Source organism: Xiphophorus couchianus, chromosome 13, assembly GCF_001444195.1.
Source record: "Xiphophorus couchianus chromosome 13, X_couchianus-1.0, whole genome shotgun sequence".
NCBI classification, from domain to species: Eukaryota; Metazoa; Chordata; class Actinopteri; order Cyprinodontiformes; family Poeciliidae; genus Xiphophorus; species Xiphophorus couchianus.
In genome coordinates, this window is record NC_040240.1 from 7,493,998 (window position 1) to 7,515,475 (window position 21,478).

Genomic DNA, 21,478 nt, shown 5'->3' on the forward strand with positions numbered 1-21,478 from the left:
CTATGAGTATTTAGTCATGTCCTTCGGCCTGTCAAATGCTCCCGCCTTCTTCCAAGCATTAGTGAATGACGTGTTAAGAGACTTTATTAATGATTTTGTATTTGTCTATCTGGATGATATCCTGATTTATTCCAGCTCCCTGAAGGAACACAAACGGCACGTCCGACATGTTCTCCAGCGCCTCCTTGAGAACCGGCTTTATGTCAAAGCCGAAAAGTGTGAGTTTCATCAACCCTCAGTCACCTTCCTCGGCTATGTGCTCGAGGGCGGACAGGTAAGACCGTCGGGGGATAAGATAAAAGCAGTATTGGAGTGGCCCAAACCAGAAACCCGGAAGCAACTGCAAAGATTTCTAGGGTTCGCCAATTTCTATCGCCGCTTTATACGCGACTACAGCCGGACAGCTGCTCCATTGACGGCACTTACATCCACCAAGACAACGTTTACCTGGACGCCCGAGGCAGAGGATGCTTTTGCACGTTTGAAGTCATTGTTTGCTAATGCACCCATCCTCATCCAGCCAGACCCTACCAAGCAGTTTATTTTGGAGGTCGATGCATCAGACTCTGGAGTAGGAGCCGTCCTGTCCCAAATTTCTTCGCAAGATCACAACACTCACCCTTGTGCCTTTTTCTCCCGCAGACTGTCCCCGGCTGAACGAAACTATGACGTGGGAGATCGGGAGTTGTTGGCGATAAAGCTCGCCTTGGAGGAGTGGCGTCATTGGCTGGAGGGAGCTGAACATCCTGTAGTTGTCTGGACTGACCATAAGAATCTTTCATACCTGCAATCCGCTAAACAGAACAACCCCCGACAGTCCCGCTGGTCAGTATTCTTTTCCCGGTTTAATCTGTCCATTTCCTACCGCCCAGGATCTAAAAACGTCAAGCCGGATGCCCTCTCCAGACTCTACACGCCTGATGATTCTGATGAGGGTCCAGCACCCTTGTTGCCCCCTAGCTGCACCGTAGGGGTGGTGACATGGGAAATAGAGGATATAATCCGTCAGGCTCAACGCCTGGAGCCCCCACCCGAGTCCTGTCCCCAAGGGAGAATCTATGTTCCCACCTCCGTCCGATCCCGCTTCCTACGGTGGATACACTCATCCAAATTCTCCGGACACCCAGGTATGAGCCGCACAGTCGGGTTAATTAATCGAAGGTTTTGGTGGGACTCTGTTCACAAGGATGTGAAGGAGTTTGTTCTCGCCTGCCCCGTCTGTTCGAGAAACAAGTCATCTCACCAGCCTCCCGCAGGGTCGTTACAGCCCCTTCCCATTCCCAAGAGACCCTGGTCGCACATTGCCATAGACGTCGTTACTGGACTACCCCCGTCTAAAGGTATGACCACCATTTTTACTGTCATTGACCGCTTTTCGAAATCCTGCCATCTCATTCCTCTCCGCAAGCTTCCCACCTCTGCTCAGACCGCCCAGTTATTGATTAAGCATGTCTTCAAGCTGCATGGCATGCCTCAAGAGATCCTGTCGGATCGGGGCCCCCAGTTCACATCACAGGTTTGGAAACAGTTCTGTTCTGCATTGGGTGCCAAAACTGCTCTCTCTTCCGGTTATCATCCCCAGACCAACGGGCAAACCGAGAGGATGAACCAGGAGATGGAGGCTACCTTACGCTGCATCTCCTCCTCCAACCCCGAAGACTGGGCTCAGCATCTCCCTTGGGTCGAGTACGCCCACAATAGCCACATCTCTTCTGCTACAGGGTTGTCTCCGTTCGAGGTCTCCCTGGGGTACCAACCACCTTTATTATCCGTTGACGAGGGCGAGATTTCGGTAACCTCAGTTCAGCATCATATCCGCCGTTGCAATAAGATATGGAAGGAGACTGTAACCGCACTCAACCACACAGCCGCACGAAACAAACGTCTGGCCGACCGCAGGAGGACGCCGGCTCCGGTCTATACAGCTGGTCAGAAGGTTTGGCTGTCCACTAAGGATATTCCCCTAAAGTCATTGTCCAGGAAGTTGTCACCCAAATTTATTGGTCCGTTTGAGATTTTGTCGGTTGTCAGTCCGACGGCTCTACGGCTTCGTCTGCCCTCCTCCTTACGTATTCACGCCACCTTCCATGTCTCCCAGGTCAAACCGGTCCGGTCGAGCCCCCTTTGCCCTCCGGCCGAACCCCCTCCTCCCGCCCGTGATGTTGACGGTCACCCGGCATACTCCGTCCGCCGGATTGTGGACTCCCGTCGGCGAGGTCGTGGGTTTCAGTACCTCATCGACTGGGAGGGCTACGGCCCGGAGGACCGTTCCTGGGTTCCCCGTTCTTTTATTCTTGACCCCTCTTTGATAAGGGACTACGCCGCCTCTCTGCCGTCCACCTCTTCTCGGCCGCCAGGGGGCGTCCGTTGAGGGGGGGGGGTACTGTCAGGATCGGTGTTTTGTTTTGTTTTTTGTGGAAGCCTGCTGCTTCCCACTTCCTCCACCAGATGCCGCCTAGGAGCAGAGCCCCTGGAGAGGCGTCGGGTCGAACCCGGGGACACACCTGTGGCGCATTGTCTGACTGAGGCTGGGAGTATCTAAGAAGCGGCGAGCTGACACTTCCTTGCCTGAGTGTTTGTTTACCTTGGTTTACCTGGATTCCTCCGGAGTTTTCCGAGAGGAGAGTTCTGTGGGTCGTTTGTCCCAGACTCCGACCAGCCGTCAGTTCGCTCCTCCACTCAGTCTGACTTACCTGTCCGCCCTCCAACGGTTTGTTGCCTCTCCACGCCGCCCCTGGGTCCGTTGTTGCTCCAAAGGAAACATCCATCCGCTCCTAGTAAGCCTTTCCCTTCGTCAATATATATATTCATCCACCTTCCTGAATTCGTATATTCTAACAGCTTCTCCTCGTTGACAGTGGCTGAACTGGTTGCCCCTTCCAGACTCCTGCTCCGTGTTTTCTCCCCAACCCTATTCCCTCTTGTCAATAAACTTCATTATTGTTTTGCACACGCGTCTCCTGATTGTGTTCGTGCATGTGGGTTCATAAACTGGAACCAAACATGGCAGATCCATTCTGAATTTTTCGATAATTTAGTTTTTTAACCATCCCAGCCTGCAGAACATCATATCAACTGCACTAGTGTCTATTTTCACTTGTACATACCACATTACACCCATTCACATCTCTAACCATAAATCCATTGCCCGACTCATTATCATCCATCCAGTCAACACCTCTCCTCACCTCAACGTTTTTTTATTTATTTTATTTAACTTTCTGCCTTTCTTCTACCCATGTTCATTGTCCTTTCAAAATCTGACAGGTGCCTGGAAAAAAGGAAAAAAAAAAAATCCCATGTCTCCCTCAAGCCTTCTCTCTCGGGTAGGGCTGAGTATACTTCTTCTTTATTTATCCAGACCTGTCTTTCACCGGGGAAATATTTCTTGTCCGCTTCACTTCTTTTCTTCGCCTTGTGCTCTGACAGAAATATAGAGAGACTGATGGAGAAGACAGCCCAAAACGTAAAGAAAAGTGAGCGGGAAAAAGGAAGAGGGGGTTGGAGGAGGGCGGATGGAGGAAAGAAAAAAATCCTCATCTTGCATGAAAGTTGAACTCTTCCATCAGGGGCTCTGACACTTGGCAGAGAGTTTTGATAATGAGGATAGCATATATTTAAATGAAGGGTCACACCAGTGTACAGGTTGAATGACAATAAGGAAAGGGCAGGTGCATCACACTGATGTGACCTAGATTATTACCATAGAAACCGTCTTCTGACACACAAAGACAGCTCTTTAGCTGAGAGTCAATTGAAGATAAGCTAATAAAACATGTCCAAGGCAACTGATTGGTCTGAAAATGATATCAAGTAAAGAAAATCACCAACTGTGTCATTGGCTATCCAATTATTTAAACATTCTGGATATGCAGTGTGTTACTATACTTGCACATCAACACAGCCCTAAATCCCTGAACTGTTACAAGCTAACAGTATAGGTATGGTACTCTCACAGTGATTTCAAATAATTTACATCTTTGCTGTCCTGTAGTGATTCCAATTTACATCAGCACAACAGTATTTGCATGAATAGAAGACAAATGTCTGCTCAATTTAAATTTAGAATACGTTTTGCCATATGATTACAATTAAGAACTAAGCATTGTTGGATCTTAATAGTGAAAATGCATTTAATGCAATGCCTTAGAGATAGTTTCACCCAGCTCTTAAAGTCAGACATTACCAATCATTTAGGTTTTGACAAAGGTTTTACAGGAAAGTTTAAGAAATGTATTTAGATTATAGGAATCAGCGACCAATTTTTTTAAAATAAGACAGGCACACAAAAAAAGCACAAAATTATGACATAAGTTCTCCATGGGCAAAATGACAGCATTGAAGAGTGCATGACCATCCCTCCTGATGACAAGAAGCATAAAAAAGGAATCCATGTTTGTTTTGAAGAAGAAGAGAAAAAAGTCAAATGCCTTGCCAAACCACTTTATGCTTCTATTGATGTTCAATCAAGCAGGGAACTATTGAAATGCAAATGGTAATGACAGTGGAAGTGGAAAATCATTCTCTCTCCGACACATTCCGTGTCTTTGTTGGAATATCTGGACACAAAGGGACACAATAATTTTGTCCCTCAGTTAAATGATCCAACTAGATCTGACATCATAATTTATCCCTAATATGTATCAGATTAGCCTTGAAATTGTAACATCGTTTATTCTGTTCACTCTGAGTTTATGGAAAGCATTCATGAAGACTCATATAATTTTACCCTTGAGATTATTTATAGCTCTTCTATGTTTGTAGGACGTGTTGGGCATCTGAAGGACCACAATGAAAATAAGCTTGGCTTTTGTGTTTTTAACCTTGATGGTGATACTTGACTGGTGTCACAAAGTGGTAAAGTTAATCTCATTTGTACCATAACCAAATAAATCCAATCAGTCAATCAATTAATGTGCTAGATAGGACACATATGGCTATAGTCTAATCCCAAATGGGGGCTTGGTGTATGAAATACCTGAAAACTAAATTGTAATGTAAGATGTAGGTCACTCTGTCAAATACGAATCACACATGCATCAACCTCAGGTTTTTCAATGATAAGCCTAAGTCAAAAGCAACAAAGAGATTTAAAGAAAAACTCTGTTCTTAAGGAAAGTCAGAGACAACAAAGTCTCTATAAAAACTGGATTCTGACATCCAGTCAGATTTGACACCTGCCCGGGGTCAAATCAAAGCCTCGTGCAAAGGAAACAAAAAGAACTGGGTCAATAAAGAGTCACATATATATATTTACACAGCAAATATTCTCTGCTCATCATTTGTCTGAAAAGTGCTGCATTAGGGGAAGTCTGAGTCTTTGGTCATATTGTGTTTTCCTCTTCTTTGTCTTGAGTTTTATGAGTTTGGATGCTGTGTTGTCTGTGTTCCTTTTGGCAGATATTCTGTGTCCTGGATCTATTTACACTAGTGAATCTGCAAACATGATTTCATTACATTGGAAGTCTGCTGGCAGTTTCTGACGCGCCCATGTCCGTGCTCTAAATCAGGGTGGTCAGGAATGGCTTTGCTCTGCAAGGGAAGTGCACAGCAGAGTGGAGGTGCATGCAGTGTAAAGCAGGGATGATAGAGAGGTGGTAGTGTGGCATGAAGCGGCAAGAGCAAGAAAGCTTGCCTGCATAATCATCTGTATTAATCTCTCTGAAGACACAACTGCACAGTTCACAAGCCTCTCCAGCAGCACACTCAACCCCTTAGCTGTCATGGGGACACTGTTGGACCCATTAACTTGCATGTGAGGGGTTTTGGTTGACAGTTAAGGGAAATAGTTTAAATGTTGGTTTAAAAAACAGTAATACTAATGAATATTTTATTACTAACTTTCACCATAATCATTACTGAAACTAGTATTGCCTTCAATCCTATAGCAAAAAATACGTTAGTTTTGAAGTTGAAGGGAAAGGAAGATGCATCTGAGCATGAATGCAGAACAGCAACATATTCAATCCTGCAACCGCTATGGTTTGGCAAGCTGCCAATGCATCAAAACTAATGCTTCCTTACCTAGTACCGTCACATTTTTCATCCATATTCGGCACTGATGCCTAGGAATGAATTAGTGACTATTCCCAGATGTGATTTCTTCTTGCTCATGGATTAAAGGTGTGTCTGTATGTGCTCCCGATACATATAGACACACACATCACCACCGCGTCCACACCTGTGATCCATTGACTAAGTATGTGAGCTAAGTATGAACCATTAATCTATTACTACATTTATTTTTTTCACCCACCATATTACAGCTCAAGAAAGATAATTTTCCCTTGAATAAAAAATGAGTTACTGTAAATAAGTTAGTCATTTGATTAGTCCTGTTTATGTATTTCCTGTTAGGTTTGACCTCTCCACAATAATAAAGAAAACAACATCATGGAAGAGCTGAAAAATGTCCTTTTTCACTTTAACTTGTTTACTAAGCCAGAATCCATTTATTTTTTTACTTAGGGATTCATTATCTAACATGATCAAAACAACTTTAGAATACAGCAGCAGAGATGCAGACAGCTATTTAAAACGGAAAAGAGAGACTGCTGGGGAGATCGTTTGGAGTGGTTGGTGGTGGGAGGAATAATTTAAACAGAATGCAAAATGACAGGGCTAAAGGGGGTATCAACAGGAAGAAAAGCGGGGAAAAAATAGACAGAGGAAACATGATGAAAGAAGAATGTGGTGCATCAAAGGACGGGGGTCTGACAGGTGGTATGCAAAGGGAGAGATAGTGAGATGGGGAGAGAAAATATGGGAGGAGGAAAACAGGGCAAATTAAGCGGAAGGGCGGTGGACGGGGTCTGCCTCTTGTTTGGGTCTGAACTTTATCAGCAACTCCAGACCGGCACCAGACAGCCTTAACAATCTGATGTACAATTTAGGAATGAGGCAGAATCTATAAGCACAATGTGTTGATTGTGATGAGCTCATGGTGTGAATACTAACATCAATACAGAATCACATGAGCAGATATACACATCTGACATTGGAGCAACAAACTTACAGGCACATACATGCTGTGGAGGAAAAACAAACACACACACGCACACGCATTCCCACTCAAGAACCAATACAAATATCTCAAACGGCTGAAGGTCATGTGAGCACAAATTCATATTTTATTTATTCAACTTGTCCATTATGTTGCCATATATGCCACCCTGAATTAGCAAGGTTAATCCAGCAATTAGGATACCACCTCCGGATATCTTTTGTCTTGAACTTCTTCATATGCTTTACATGCAGAACCTTGTTAAAAGGAAAAACAAATAGTGTGCACTAGTACTCACAGGTTTAACTATTACTTTGTGCAATTACCGTAATGCTGTCCACTTTCCCTCAGAGGTCATCAGTTCTGCTCTCACAATGCGTTGCAGACCAGATTTGGATAAAGCGTAGCACTTCTTCTGATTACAATGCAATAAATGAAAGACTTGCAGTTTCATGAGTGTCACAACAAGATTATTTCGATGTGGGCCTAATATAATATAAACTTCCCCTCCACATCTTGAATAAGACAGCAAATGGTTGATTGTTACCTATAAAAGTTGCATATTTAAATTAAGTTTCACATTAGAATTGTTTATTAACTCCTTAAAGTACCACATATATTCAGACATTTGGTATTTTAGAACCAAATGCTTAAAAAAGCAAATGAGCTTTATTTCCATCTTTGTCTTCATGGCCATGGTTGCTAATTCAAGCAATTCCAAGCTTATATAGATTAGTTATTGCCCAATAACGAGTTAATATTAGTTATTGTCCAATAACAAATTAAGAATGTGGGATAGACTTCTTTGCTGATGATCTCTGGGAAATCCCAACCAGAAGAGTGGTATCAGTTAGAAATTCAACCCTGCTGCAGCAAAGATTAGCAACTGATCAGCTTTCATATTCCACTCATATGAACGAGGCTTAAAATTTAATTTACCTAGGATGTTAAACAGCTGCTGGGTTTTCAGTTGAAACTCAACCGTAGCCCAAAGGATCATATTCTTATCTGTCACGTCTTTTACGTCAGTGTTTAACATTTGATAAACTGAATCCAGTTTGGCTACTTCACAGCACGGTTAACCACGGAGCAAAGAAAACAAATTAGCAGAGGGACCAGTTCTGCGTATCATGAAAGCTCCCTTGACATTCAAATACGGGCCTGGTGTTTGGGAAATAAAAATAAAACAAAGTAATCTGTGACAAGATTCCCAATTTAAAAAAGGAAACAAACACCCTGCATGCGGTTGCTTTAGAAATGCACTTCTTCTAGAAGAAATTACCTCACAGAATCTTGATTTTAAAACGTGTTCTCAACCCCAGCGGCAGCAGTCAAAAGACCCCCCAGCTTGCCAGGTCAGCATCGACAGCACCCCCTCCTTCCCTTCCCACTTTGCATGCATTCAGATCCGTTCTCTGGCCCACAGGGTTCTTTTGACTGTGACAGGCAGCCTGTCAATATCACACACACCGGTCAAAGCGGGTGGCTAATCCACCGGGCCAATCGATGACGAGATAGGGAGGCTCTGACTCTTTGGGGTCGCCGACATAAAGATCACAGGTTATTCTTGCATTTCATTTCATCTGTCTTTCACACTCGACAGAGCAATCCACCTAATGAAAGGCAGGTGAAAATGTCACTTCCAATTCTTGGTGTGAAAACAGAGGAGAGCCCCGGCGACAACCCTTTGATTTTTGTTGCTTTGTTTTCTTATTTTTAATGCGGATGGAATTAATAAAATGCTCTGCTAAGTGCTCTAAAGCTGTGCTCGTTTTGTCAACCGATGGAACTCTTTTTGCTGCAAGCGAAAGGACCTGGTGTTGTCAGCTCTTTGTCTGTTTCTTTGGTCTCACATATGCTGAGTCAGCAGTGGCCAGAGGAACAAAATAGAGAGAGGGAGTGTGTGTGTGTGTGTGTGTGTGTGTGAGTGTATGTGTGTAGAAAAAGTGCAAGGATCGAAAGAGAATGAGTAGATATTATAGTACTGCTGAGTGGAGCAGTCCATGACAGAACGCTGTAAAGTGAAGTTCAGACACACACACCTAGAGTTCTCTGATGCACACATAGATTCAGTGAGTCTCATATATTTTATTGCTGTCCCTCTGCTCACCTTTGTTTCTGCTTGGTGTCGAAGGTGTAGCGAAATAAGAAGATGATCAACACTTAAATAGGTTTTGCAAGCGCTGCTTGTGTTTGAGGAGTCTCTCTGTCAAACTTTCAAAATTGGCAACTTTCATTTTCAAGAAAAGCTCATTACCTTAGACACAAGCGTATCTGCAAGAGAAAACTCTGAGCATAGAGGGGGAAAAAAAATGTTTCATTACTTTTCCATGTCAAAGTGTCCCTGTTTATCCAAAGTCCTATCAAACTTAAAAGGAACAGAACAGTCTATGCCTGTTCTGTGGACAGCCGAAGCATGCAACACTAAAACACTGACAAGGAGCTGTAGGAGTGTGAGTTTTTGAATCTCTTTCGAAATATGCAAATCTATTTTCTATACCTGTGTGCAAAAAAGAGGAAAAAAAAAAACTATCATTGACTACATAGTAAAAGACCTAAGATTCAAACTCAGAGCTTTTTATGCACAGGTTCAATGAATGACCTCTCCACATTTAAAACAGCTAAATCTCAAACCTAAAAGGCCAGCCCTGCTCTTAGTTGCTTCTAGCCAGCTATGGATATCTCACTAAGGAGGCTGTATAACAAGTGCATGCGGTCATCTCGTATTTTATGATCTTGTCTGTTGTGCTCAGTGTGCTATGTCCCTATCATAGGAAATACAGCTTAGTGAAATCCAATGATCTGCTCCCTCTTGGTGCATTTTATTGCACCTTATCAAATGTGTGTTAATGGCAATAAATGGTATGCATAACACACCACTCTGGGAAGGTCCCGGTGTGTATTTCCCAGGCAGCACACCCCCACCACTACTTCACACACACAAACCCCGAAGCCTACCAACTCTTGCAGAAACCAACCGTTACAGCGGTTAGACTTAAAATCCCCTCGGTCAATTCAGGAATCTTACAGATTGCGAGAAGGAATTTCAGTCTCGGTGTGACGTGCTTTTTTGTGAAAGAGGCTGCCATGTCTTGAAGTGTGAAATCAGCAATCCATTTCTTAAACACTATTTTGTCTTGTGTCTAGCAATTTATTCCAAGTCGGGCCCTCTGATTTATTCAATATTCATCTCTTTCTCAGGGAATGTAGCTTTCAAAAATTGCAATGCGTTCATGCTAGAACCTCGCTCGACACCCAGGGGACAAAAATCAGTCTCGCTTCTGTTACTGACAGTTGTTCGGAGAGCCAAGGGCTTAGCATAGACTCATCTATTTGGCTTTATGCCTGGGGGCAATAAGAAACATTAACAACTGAAATGGGGCAAAGCAAAACATGTCTTAAAGCCTGATAAGAAACACGTTGCTTTCTCCAGTCTGTTGCTCTTTTCACCAACACGAAACGGCAACTTTACACACCATTGAGCTTAAACAACAGCCGTCTCGTCCTTTTTGTAGATACGTTGCTTCCGAAGGTCTTTGGGAATTGTAGCACAAATCAAAATTTCTGATTCTTTCAAAATCTGTGGAGGCAATTCAATCATTCAAAATCCCCAAAGCACAGCTGCGGGACTCTCCACTCACCAAAATATGTACAAGTGAATGCTCGGTTGCATGTCTGCTCTGATAGGTGCCGAGACTACATAATTATCTTGTTCTAGCGGTCATTCAGTGGCAGACTAGATTGCAGTGTAATTCTGTGGGCGAACCACTGCCACTCAAGTTGTGTGGGCAGCAGCAAGGAGGCTAGCGGGATGTCAAAATGACAAGGAGGAAAATAGCAAGGCCGTTTTCAAAGTATGCAATACATTTTGTGCAAATAAAGAATGGGATTAGCTCTCAAAATTGATCTGTAATTGTTGAGACAGAAGTTGAATGCTGCCTTTTGCTTTGGGCTCTTCGCAAAGAGGAAGAAAGCTGCAGTTTTCTGTGAATCCAAATAATTTGACTTATGGTGCCTACTCCAACTGTTGCTAACTTGAACAACTGTTGGATATATTATTATCATTATTATTATTATTATTATTATTATTAACCACCCTTTATTTTCCCTTGATTCATTTTCAGAGAAATAATGAAGCTATAACTGATCACATGCCACCCTCGTTTTGTCGGGTTGCCCTCAAAAGAAGAAACTTTGGTGAATTTCTTTAATGTCACATATATGTAGATCCACCGGCTATTCTGCTTCACATTCCTGGACTTGTTTATGTTTTGAGGACTGATTAAATGTGTAAGACTTTAATCATTTTGAAGGAGGAACCATGGGTAATTAAGGAAAATTACTCATGGTTGGTCGTTGTTTATACTTCAGTTACTCTTCAGTATCTTTGTTTCGCACACACACACCCGCACACCCCAACTCATTCTAACATAAGCAGGTACCCGTGGTTTTGAATACATCCCTTCAAGCCTGTAAACTAGTCCTTCCTGCCTCTCAAGTAGACGGCAAACAAACTGTACACAGAGTTATCACGGAGTGTATACCAAATAAACTCCTACCCACTTCCAACACATCACTCATCACTGGGCAATCCCTCCTATGTTCCGGCTCTCCGTGAGCATTGTCTTCAGTGGCCTGCTTGTCAATTTAAGCAAACGGGGGGGAAAAAAAGAGAGGGGAAGCAAAATCAAATCCAATTACTGGTGTGATGAACCACATGTATGCCCCTGGCGACGAGCCTGGCCAGGTTCCCCAAAAGACAACAGCAGCAGAACAACAAGCCTGATTGAAATGGCAGGCCTTCAAACAACATGTGTTCCCATTGGAGCAGATCTAAACAAACTTCCATCCCATTGGACTGACAGTAATGGGCAGAACAGAGTGTAATTTAGGAAGCCGATAAGGAGGGGGGTTCACATGCTAATGCAGGCTGCCTCATTTAGAGCCGTGCATGTGCACAGCAACCAGCCTCAAGTGGATGTGAAGTTATTCTGAAAGCAAAACTTACCTCAAAGTCCTTTACTTAGAGACACTTATTTATGCATGGACAAAACTTGGCAAAACACATTTTTCTCTCAAGCATCGGTACTTAGATTCATAATGTTTTCTTTTTCTAATTTAAAATATTTTCTTATTTCCTAACTAAATCCGAAACATTTCCATATTTTTAATTAGCTAAATCAAAGTGATCAATTTGAGTCTAGTATGAAATAACATAAAACCTTTACACAGAAAGTCCTCTCAGCCAGATCCCCCTATACGCCGGATAAAAACCACCAATCTGAAGGATTGCCCCAACAAAATTTGTAAAACTTAATTTCAGTGTGAAATCCTGCACCATCATTTCAATATGCTATAGCACTCTGTGAATCTCTGAAAATGCAGTCATCAAGAGCTCAATGGAAATGTTTACACAAGTAAAGAATTAACCTGAAACCAGTAATGACTCGTCAAGAGGCAAAACATATATACATTATTTATTATATATTAGACCAGTAAAAGCAATTTGGCATAGGTAGAGGAAATACATTGTTCCAATACTGAACTAAACTCAGTCTAAAATCTGTGTGCTAAAATTCCAAAATGCCCATTTCCCTTAATCAAACAATCAGTTCACTGGCCTTGAAAAATGTGTTTTCCTAATGGCAAAAGGCATCGACAGTAAAACGGCTGCGAAAGCCACATTTAGCTTCTAACAAATTTAGAAACTTATTACTTTAGGGAATGTGCTCACCGAGTGCTGAGCGTGTGCAGAGCACTTCAGGAGGCACTGTGCAAACTCACCGGGGGGGTGGGGGTGCGCGTGTGAGTGTTTGTGTGGAAACTTGCTCCCTTAATTTAATTGGCAATTATATTAGCTCTCCGGCTCTTCTGAGTACAACACAGCAAGCAAGTCTAAATAATCACAGGCTCAAACCTAATGTGTAAATAATCCCGGAGGGACAGAACATGCTCAAACAGACGCCAAAGTCCTGACAAGCGGATGTCAGCGCAAACATCACGAAACGCTGCTGGTGGGGGTCAGGTAGGCGGAACATGGCTGAATCACACAAGGAAGAACATAGACAGGAAGGGGTCACTGTTGACAGTTTTGTTTTCTTTTTTTTTATCTGAGCTTAAATAAAAAAGTTGGTTGCACTACTCTTAAAGTTTCCACCTCTGTCAGTCTTTGCCGCGATGCCAAGAACTTGGATGGTGTGACAACATAAGTTCTATACAGTAGAAGGGTATCAGAAGTTTGAACAGAACAAAGTAAATTCAAATAAAAGGGATCAAGGGCCGCTATACGGGCGCTATATGAATAACCCAAAAGGGTTGAAGTGTTTATATGTGAGGAGGCTCTATGCGCGGGGAAGTATAAAGACGGTGAAACGCCATATTTATAATTCATAGCTGAAGTTGTGAAAAGAGAGGACAAGCGAATGACAGGTGGGCTCAACTCTCGCCCGCTCCTTGGGAATTCAAAAATAGCCCCATCCCTGTTTAGGCACTGGAGAAACATCTCTTCTCACAAAGCCAGAGAAAGCGTCAAGGAGTCAAGTATGAAAAGAAAGAGAGAGAGAAAAAAACACCCCTCAAGGTCAGGAAGATGTGTGGGGAAAAAGAAAGGGGTGAGATTGTTAAATCTGAAGTTGGCAAGAGCTCTGGCAAAGCCCAGGGTCACTGTGCACCAACACCTTCAAAAGGGGGACAGTCAAGAATGGCGGCAGGTAAGGCTAACTGCCAGGCTTATTAAAAGCACACCAAGTGGGTAAGACGCTTAAAAGGAAGAAGTTCAAACCTTTTGCTCCCAAACAGGGGCAAAATGAACAAAATCGAATGAAGAGATTTACGTGCAAGAGTTCAGAAATGCACGAATGGCACTTAGAGAAAACACATTAGATGCAAGTCAGAAGAAAAGATAACCTACAAAAAGAGAGAGAGAGAGAAAATGTATTTTGGGAATGAAAGATATCACCCTTTTCGCCGTTGTCATTTCCCCCCCACACACACACACCCCGACATGGTTCTTTGAGCACAGAGAGGAGAGCAGACGAAGGAAGAGGTCACCGGCTTTCATGCCAATTTGGCTTTATTAGCAGGGTAAAAGAGGGAGAGGAAGGAGAGGGGGTTGATAGAGAGAAAAGAGGAAATGGGAGAAAGAGGGAGTTCTCAGAATTAAAAGGAAGCTATTGATCTCTCTAGCTGCAAGGCCCTCCTTTTACCCAACTTCTAATTTGGCATTTCACACACAGCACACACAGAGGAAATTAATTAGAGGGGCGGCGGAGAGGATGGGAGAGAGAGCTGGAAAGTGAGACAATATATCTGTGCCGTAGCCACAGAGAAGCAGGTAAAAAAAAAAAAAAAGAAAATGTGATGAAATGGGGGAAAAAAAGCAGCAGAAATCCAGTGATGTTGCAGATAAAGCACAAAGTGAAAGCGAGAGCATAAAAAAAGAAGAGGGGGAATTATCTTTTGTTAAGGCATCCTCATCAGTGAAAGCATTGCAAAGCAACCCAATTAAATAGGCATTTTCACTAAAGAGAATTCATCAACCGGAGGCTTCTTTTAACTTGTGTCTCATTACAGGCTAATCCGCACTCGCAAAATCAGCGTAACTGTTGAGATTCAACGAGCGGCGCTGCCAGATCTTCTTAGAGCATTAAGCGAGCAGGTCAAAAGACAACAACAGGTATACATATCTGAGAAACAAAGCCCAGTTTTATAGCATCACGGCTCCATGAAAGGTCTAAATGCTGGTTTTGTTCAATTTCAAAACGTCTAACTCGGTCTGAGCTGGTATTGGAAGCTACAGTTTGTGCAACTCTACTATTTTGATTAATTTTCAGTCATAGGATCAGACAGTGAATGTATTTGAACATACAGTAAGTCCACTGTTAAAAAATCTAGAAAATCTTTTTTCAGCCTACTTAGTAATCAATAAGCGGTTATGGGGGGGCTTGATTTGGGCTGTGGGCCTTGAGTTTGTGGACCTCAAGAGGTTGAGGTACAGCTGCCTTTAAGGGTCAATTCTATATTAGCAGCAACCGGAGGAATGATGCAGTATTAGGTATAAGGTTATTTTCCAGCTAAATGTAAGTTTTGCTGCAGGCACATTGCATTAAGTTTTGCTTAAAGTCGAAAGTTTTTGTTATTTAGACCAAAAGATGTGGACTTTTGGTCCATTAGTATGCCCAACTGGATTCAGAGATTTTGTCATGGGGTCAAACTCTCACTTATCATCATTCGGTGATTATTATACTTTGACTTGCAGTTTAAAGACAACCTGGCAAACAAAAAATGAGAGAAATCAGTTAACCAAATCAGAGAACATCTGACAAAAAGCATGAGCTCAATGAAAGAAGCGATGGCATATTCCTAAAGATACTCCATAAATCATAATTAATGTCGGACCTAGCATTTTAGCTACGTGCGTACTCTCCCGTTTCGCTTCTCTGTGAGCTAATTGTAGTCTTTTGTCAGCAATAGCTTGCTTATTGCTGACAACCATGACACTTGCATTGTTCCATTTCCTTTGTCAACTTATCTGTGAATTAGGAGAGCTAATTTTTCACACCCCAGGCTGATTTCCCGTCGATTTTCTTGCTTTTTTTTTTTTTTTTACTTCCGCAAAGTCATTTTATCTTAGCAACAGGACATCTAAACACAAACACCCAACTGCACCCGCTCAGCCGCGTTTCCACGCACGCCTCGCTCTCATGCGCATATATACACAACACACATGCTTAAACACACAGATTTATGACCGCTGCAAATCCCCAGCACGGCCAGATAGCTCCGATCGCAGACGTAGCAAAACAGAGAGGAGTAATTTCATTCACTGCTGGATGAGTAGATGCTGATAAGGCTCTGTTCTCCCGCTCTCTCCTTTAGTCTCTTTTTCAGCCCTACTTTCCTGCTTTTTCCTCTTCTCATTTTGCCTCATACCCTTTAATCTCCTCCTCGTCGCTTTGTTTGGCACGCTTGTGTAAATGTTGATCCCCCTGTTCCCATTCACTGTGACACACAGTCACTGAGCTTGCAGTGTAAATATTTCTTTCCCTCCTCCCCCTCAAACAGTTAAAAGCCAAGGACAGGTAGCTACTCATGACTCAAACTAAATTGCAGATGTGTGTTATGCTAGCTAGAGAATAAAAATTCTTGTGAAGAACAGAGATCCAGAGGAAGAGATATAAAAAAAAAAGACAAGGCTTATGGGGGCAAAAATATTAACGTATCCACTAGCTGTGTGATAGAATACCTACATTATTGTGAGGGAGGATTACCTTCTTAGTCATACAACTCACCAGCAAATACAAAAAGGCGCATTGTGATGGGGCCACGCGATATCAGTTGGCACAAAATGAAACACCAACAGCTTAGAGTGATACGATCAAGCCAAGTTATTATTAGTTTTATTTATTTTCTCCCCGGGCTTGTTCTTAAGTAAAAACCACATTTTGTTTTGCTGTGCCTGATAAAGCCGTTGTACATACGTTTTTGCAATGCGGCCTTTATGTCCTTGTGTCGTCTTTTACTGCACTCTACATCACTAATATCCTCTGCCATTTCTTTTCTTTTATCTCACTTCTTTCCTTTGACTCTGGGTGGGACATGACGAGAGAGAAAAAAAAAAGCTTTCTGAGCACTGGACTGTCAAATCCTCTCTTCCCTTGCCTCTCGTCAGGCTTTCCCCTCTCAGTTTCAGCTGTATTCTCCTCACACATGATGGAGAAAACACTCCGTGGCTCACCTTCAGTAGGCTTCACACAGTAGCAGCCTAATTTGCCACTTTCTATGCGAAAATTGGTGGAACCAGAAAATCTTCATAGGACGTGTCAGACTGGGACAGTTGTTCACTCTGGGGTGGCCAACAACTGATCAGCACCAGAGCCACTTCGGAGCACAACATCCGTACATTTGTTTTCAAAAATATGAGCTGTCTAAGCATATATCACTGCTGCCACCAACTGTATTGGAGGGGAACTGATTTTTCCGGAGGAGTGCTCTGCTGATGAGTTACCTCCTCATGGGGACAACCAATCACTTGGCAGGGTTGGCTGGAGGGGTAGTCAGTGATTGGCCACACCTCTCCATGAACCCCACTATCTGGCTCCACCCTTAACCGTGAATCTGCTAATATTACTACACAGATAGTAATACTCAATGCTATGAGACAAACTCTGTTTTTCTTTTTCATGGAAAATAAAAAAACTAAAAGTATGTCAAATGAGATGAATATTGGATGATGCTTTGCAGCTTCCTTCTAAGTTTACACCATCAAGACATATAACTATCACTTGCTGGGGTCAGGGTTATCACTGTGTACATGGTGAATGGTGGAGTTGTTGCAGTGCTGCCATCCCTATGTGGTAGAGTCATCAGCAATGTTACATTTCAGTCAAGATAAAGTTGCAGAGGAAATGTCCAGTCACACTGAAGGGTCAACTGTATTCTGACACACTTCACATTTACCAATGAAGAGGAGATCAAAGATTCCAGACGAACTACTGATGCAGCCGTTTCCCAGCTACCGATGTCTGTAAACTGTATTTCTACTTTATTGTGCAAAAATAGACAAATGGATACACAAGCTCACTTGACATGCTTAACGGAGGTCCGTTAAATGACCTCATTAAAAAACAAGACAGACATTTAAGTATGTTAGCTCCGATCGCACGAGTGTTAGAATGCAGTTCATCCACTGAGGAAACAGCTGGACTGTGTGTTCAAAGAGTGATGTATGCATTCCCATGCATGTCTGTGTGCAATCCGTCATTCTTTCGAGCATGTTCCTCCAGTGAATGTGTTCACAGTCTGACCTATTTTCTTGTTTATTTCAATTTCCTCAAACCCTACCGTTACATAAACACCAATCGCGCAACTATTTTCAGTCATCAAATGGAGATGGTGTTGAAATTGTTATTGTTTTCTTCTTTATTGGATGCTTCAAACCAGGAATAGAGTGATCGGCCGTCAGAACCCACGTTCCCACGCGCGGAACACTCTCTAGCTCGTGCTGCAACCATGAAGGCCAGCCGTGTTTCCCCATAACATTCATCTCCCACTTACAACAGGCTGGATGCCCAGGAGATGTTTTAGGGCTTAAAAATGGGAGGCGTCGGCAGGGGGGAGGTCGGTGTGGGCGGTTGCACGTGCCACATCAAAAGCTCCTGCTTCCCATGGGGTGTGACATTTCTTGTCGCCATAACCCGCATCCGAAAAACACACGCCGACGTACAAATAAACACAAACACGCGCACGTGCGTTTGAATGCATACAGATTTCATTTGCTGCACTGATGCATCCCCAGCTGTGATATTAATAGCAACGCTAACTCCCCGTAAATATCTTCGTTACAAGACACGCGAGTATTCGTGTACACATAACCCTCATCTCACCTACCTTTCAAGCTGCCTGAAGTCAACAACAACAACAACTACAACAAAATCTCTCACAGCTGGGGTTTACCCTCAGGATTATTGCAACTTGGACACGCTCAAACACTCAAGCATGCACAAGGCCCGTCTAGCCATATGCTGATTATAAAACACCTTCACAGGTAGCGGGCAGAATCTGAGTTAATATCATGAGATGGAAGCGTAAATACATTAGGCAAGTTTGCATACTTTTGGGACCATCCATCGGAGCGGGAAAATGGTTCAAAGGACAATATTCTTGGAGGAAGCTCAAATTGTTGATCTGTGTTTTTAATTGTGATTTTTTTATTTATTTTATTGTATTTGTTAACTGGGTGTTCTTGTGCACTGTGACTTATGTCCTTATTTTCTTGTAACACAGGGTGCCAAGTTGTGTTGTCATATTTCACCTTGTACTTATTAGTTTTGTGTTTGGTCATGTTCTGCATAGTTAATTCTGATCTGATCCTTGTGTGGTCCATGTACTTTGCCGTTTCTCCACTCAATTCCCCGAGTTTATGCTCCCCTGTTTGACAAGCAGTTCATCTCTCTCACCTGTTCCCACTCTAGTAGTCATCCTCCCCGTGTTAATCTCCCTGTTTTCAACTGGAGTAAACTGTCCAATTTTATTCCATATATCTCACTAGGTTTTTTCCGCTGATGTTGTCTTTTGTGGGATGCTTTTTTGTTTTAGTTTGTTTTTCATTTTGTTGCTTATAAAAATGATCCCTACTGTCTCATGATTTCAGTTAGTCCCTTCTACAAGACTAGAAAATAATTACTTATGACCTGATTACTGAACAAGATGTATTTGGCTAAATAAAAATACATATTTTTTGTGTTTATTCTGGTTCTGCATTAATGACTGGCTTGTTAGCTTGTGCTAACTACTTAGCAGAGAAACGACGCATGTTAAGGGAACAAATTCAGTCCAATTTGAGCTAACTGAACCAAAGTTAGTGTAGCGCCATCAACATCATTACACAGTCTTTCTTATTGGCATGAAGGAATTTTCCTCAAACCAACCAAACTGGATATGTTTTTATTCAAAAATATTTTATTGAAATTGCCCAACAACCACAAAGCATCAATCCAGCATTGAGGTTAATGAAATAACCCAGCAGTTTTTTTGTATGGGCGTGCGTGCATGGGTGTGTTTGAGTGTGTGTTGACTTATTTTAAAAAGTGTGGATTTGCATAGAATTTCCACTTTTCACATCATCAGACACCATTACTAGCTACTACTTTTGTTTTGTCACTTTTAATTATAATATGAATTAAGCAGACTGGTAACTGGAGACTTGAAAGTAGATTTTACTTTCTCTTTTCAAAGAGCTTTTTTTAAGTTATTATTATTTTTAATTTGATCTTAGGGGAAATTGTGTAAACACCAAACAAGCCCACAAATTAATAAAACCTAAAAAGATTATCTTTCCCAACCCCCATAAACAAAGAATCTATTAAGTATTAATTTCAAAGATTAATGAGGTTAGCTTAAGTTTTTTATTTTTTTTCCAAAGAGAGACTGTGGAAAGAAACGGAAAACACCGCACGAGCCAACCAGACACTGCTATCTACTGCAGTTACATGTGAGTAAACAAATGCTCTATGAGTCAATTCAAATGAAGCCCGGGGCAGCGGAAGCTAAGCCATATACATTGTGCTGTCACAGGATTTTCTGTGGCACAAAGCCGCTTTTCCACGCAGGCTCCTCATTCACAGACAGAAACGCATCTCTAGCTCAAAACAGCAACGAGCCCCCAACTACAGAAAATCCACTCAAAAACAAGCACAACAAATTTATCATGTGTTACAGACTGCATGTTTCCACAGAGGACCGCTCTTCAGTAGCAGCAAACAACGCAACCTGCTGGAAACAGTTTGAGAATAGCACAAAAAAAAAAAAAAAAAGGCCAGTTAGAGAAATCCCCTGCCAGCCACTTTCCCCATTCATCAGCCGTGTCTCGGCCCAGAATGATGAAGGACGGAAAGGACGGAAAAGACAAACATGATGGGATTTATTCAGCACCAATGAATTCGAGGCTCACAGTTAGATGTGTTGTTTTTTTTTTCCTAAAAATGGTATCGAAGTGCATGGTAGTGCAGCTGCAAGAGAAGAAATATTCACATTTAAGATGTTACAGAGGAATATTGACACAAAACTGACACAGCAAGGTAATGGCCTACTTTCTTCTTTTTGTCTTTTTATTGCTGAAGGAGGTAGAGGGGGAATAGGGTTTTACTGAAAAAAAAGTCAAAGTGGGATGTGATTGTCTGCTGTATTACATCAATTCTTAGGTTTATAGTGCTTATGAATGTTCATTTAGCACATGGGAGAATTATAAATATTCATGCATGATTTTAAATGCCGATTACCTGCTGAGCACCTTCGCACACTTTCTGAGCTAGAAACGTTCCTAGTGTTTGCCATTCTGTTACAACCTCTCTAAGAAGAATGGAAGCAACGAACGGAAGAAATAGCCACTATCGCAATTAACTTGCTCTGCCAAAGCTGAGTAGTGTAGACATGGCTTTCTAAATCTCTTACAAATCAAAGTGTGAAAAATGCAGCATCCATTCGTGTTCAGGAATTGCTTAGATCATGGAATATTCATATTAGGAGGGTGTAGTCAAAGTCTAGACCTAAAACAAATTTGTAGTGATTTTTAGAGATCAGATGTTCACAGATATTCTCCACACAATCTGACTAAGCTTGAGCTATTTTGCAAAGAAGAACGGGCCAAAATATCAAAGAGTGATAATTGCAAAATATAGCTCCACAAGGGCTGCACAGTGGCGCAGTTGGTAGCACTGTTGCCTTGCAGCAAGAAGGTCCTGGGTTCGATTCCCGGCCGGGGTCTTTCTGCATGGAGTTTGCATGTTCTCCCTGTGCATGCGTGGGTTCTCTCCGGGTACTCCGGCTTCCTCCCACAGTCCAAAAACATGACTGTCAGGTCAATTGGTTTCTCTAAATTCTCCCTAGGTGTGAGTGTGTGTGTGAATGGTTGTTTGTCCTGTATGTCTCTGTGTTGCCCTGCGACAGACTGGCGACCTGTCCAGGGTGTACCCCGCC

The 21,478-nt window shown here is 42.5% G+C and overlaps 1 protein-coding gene and 1 long non-coding RNA gene across 2 annotated transcripts in view; one reads left to right on the forward strand and one right to left on the reverse strand.

The window, feature by feature from the left end:
- adgrb2 (adhesion G protein-coupled receptor B2) overlaps positions 1–21,478 on the reverse strand; it is a 270,453-nt gene that overhangs the window by 217,370 nt on the left and 31,605 nt on the right. The gene's annotated exons all lie outside the window — the stretch shown is intronic.
- On the forward strand, positions 2,538–2,950 carry LOC114155541 (uncharacterized). The gene is made up of 2 exons (XR_003597770.1): positions 2,538–2,777; positions 2,859–2,950. It is a non-coding gene; the product is annotated as an uncharacterized LOC114155541 (long non-coding RNA).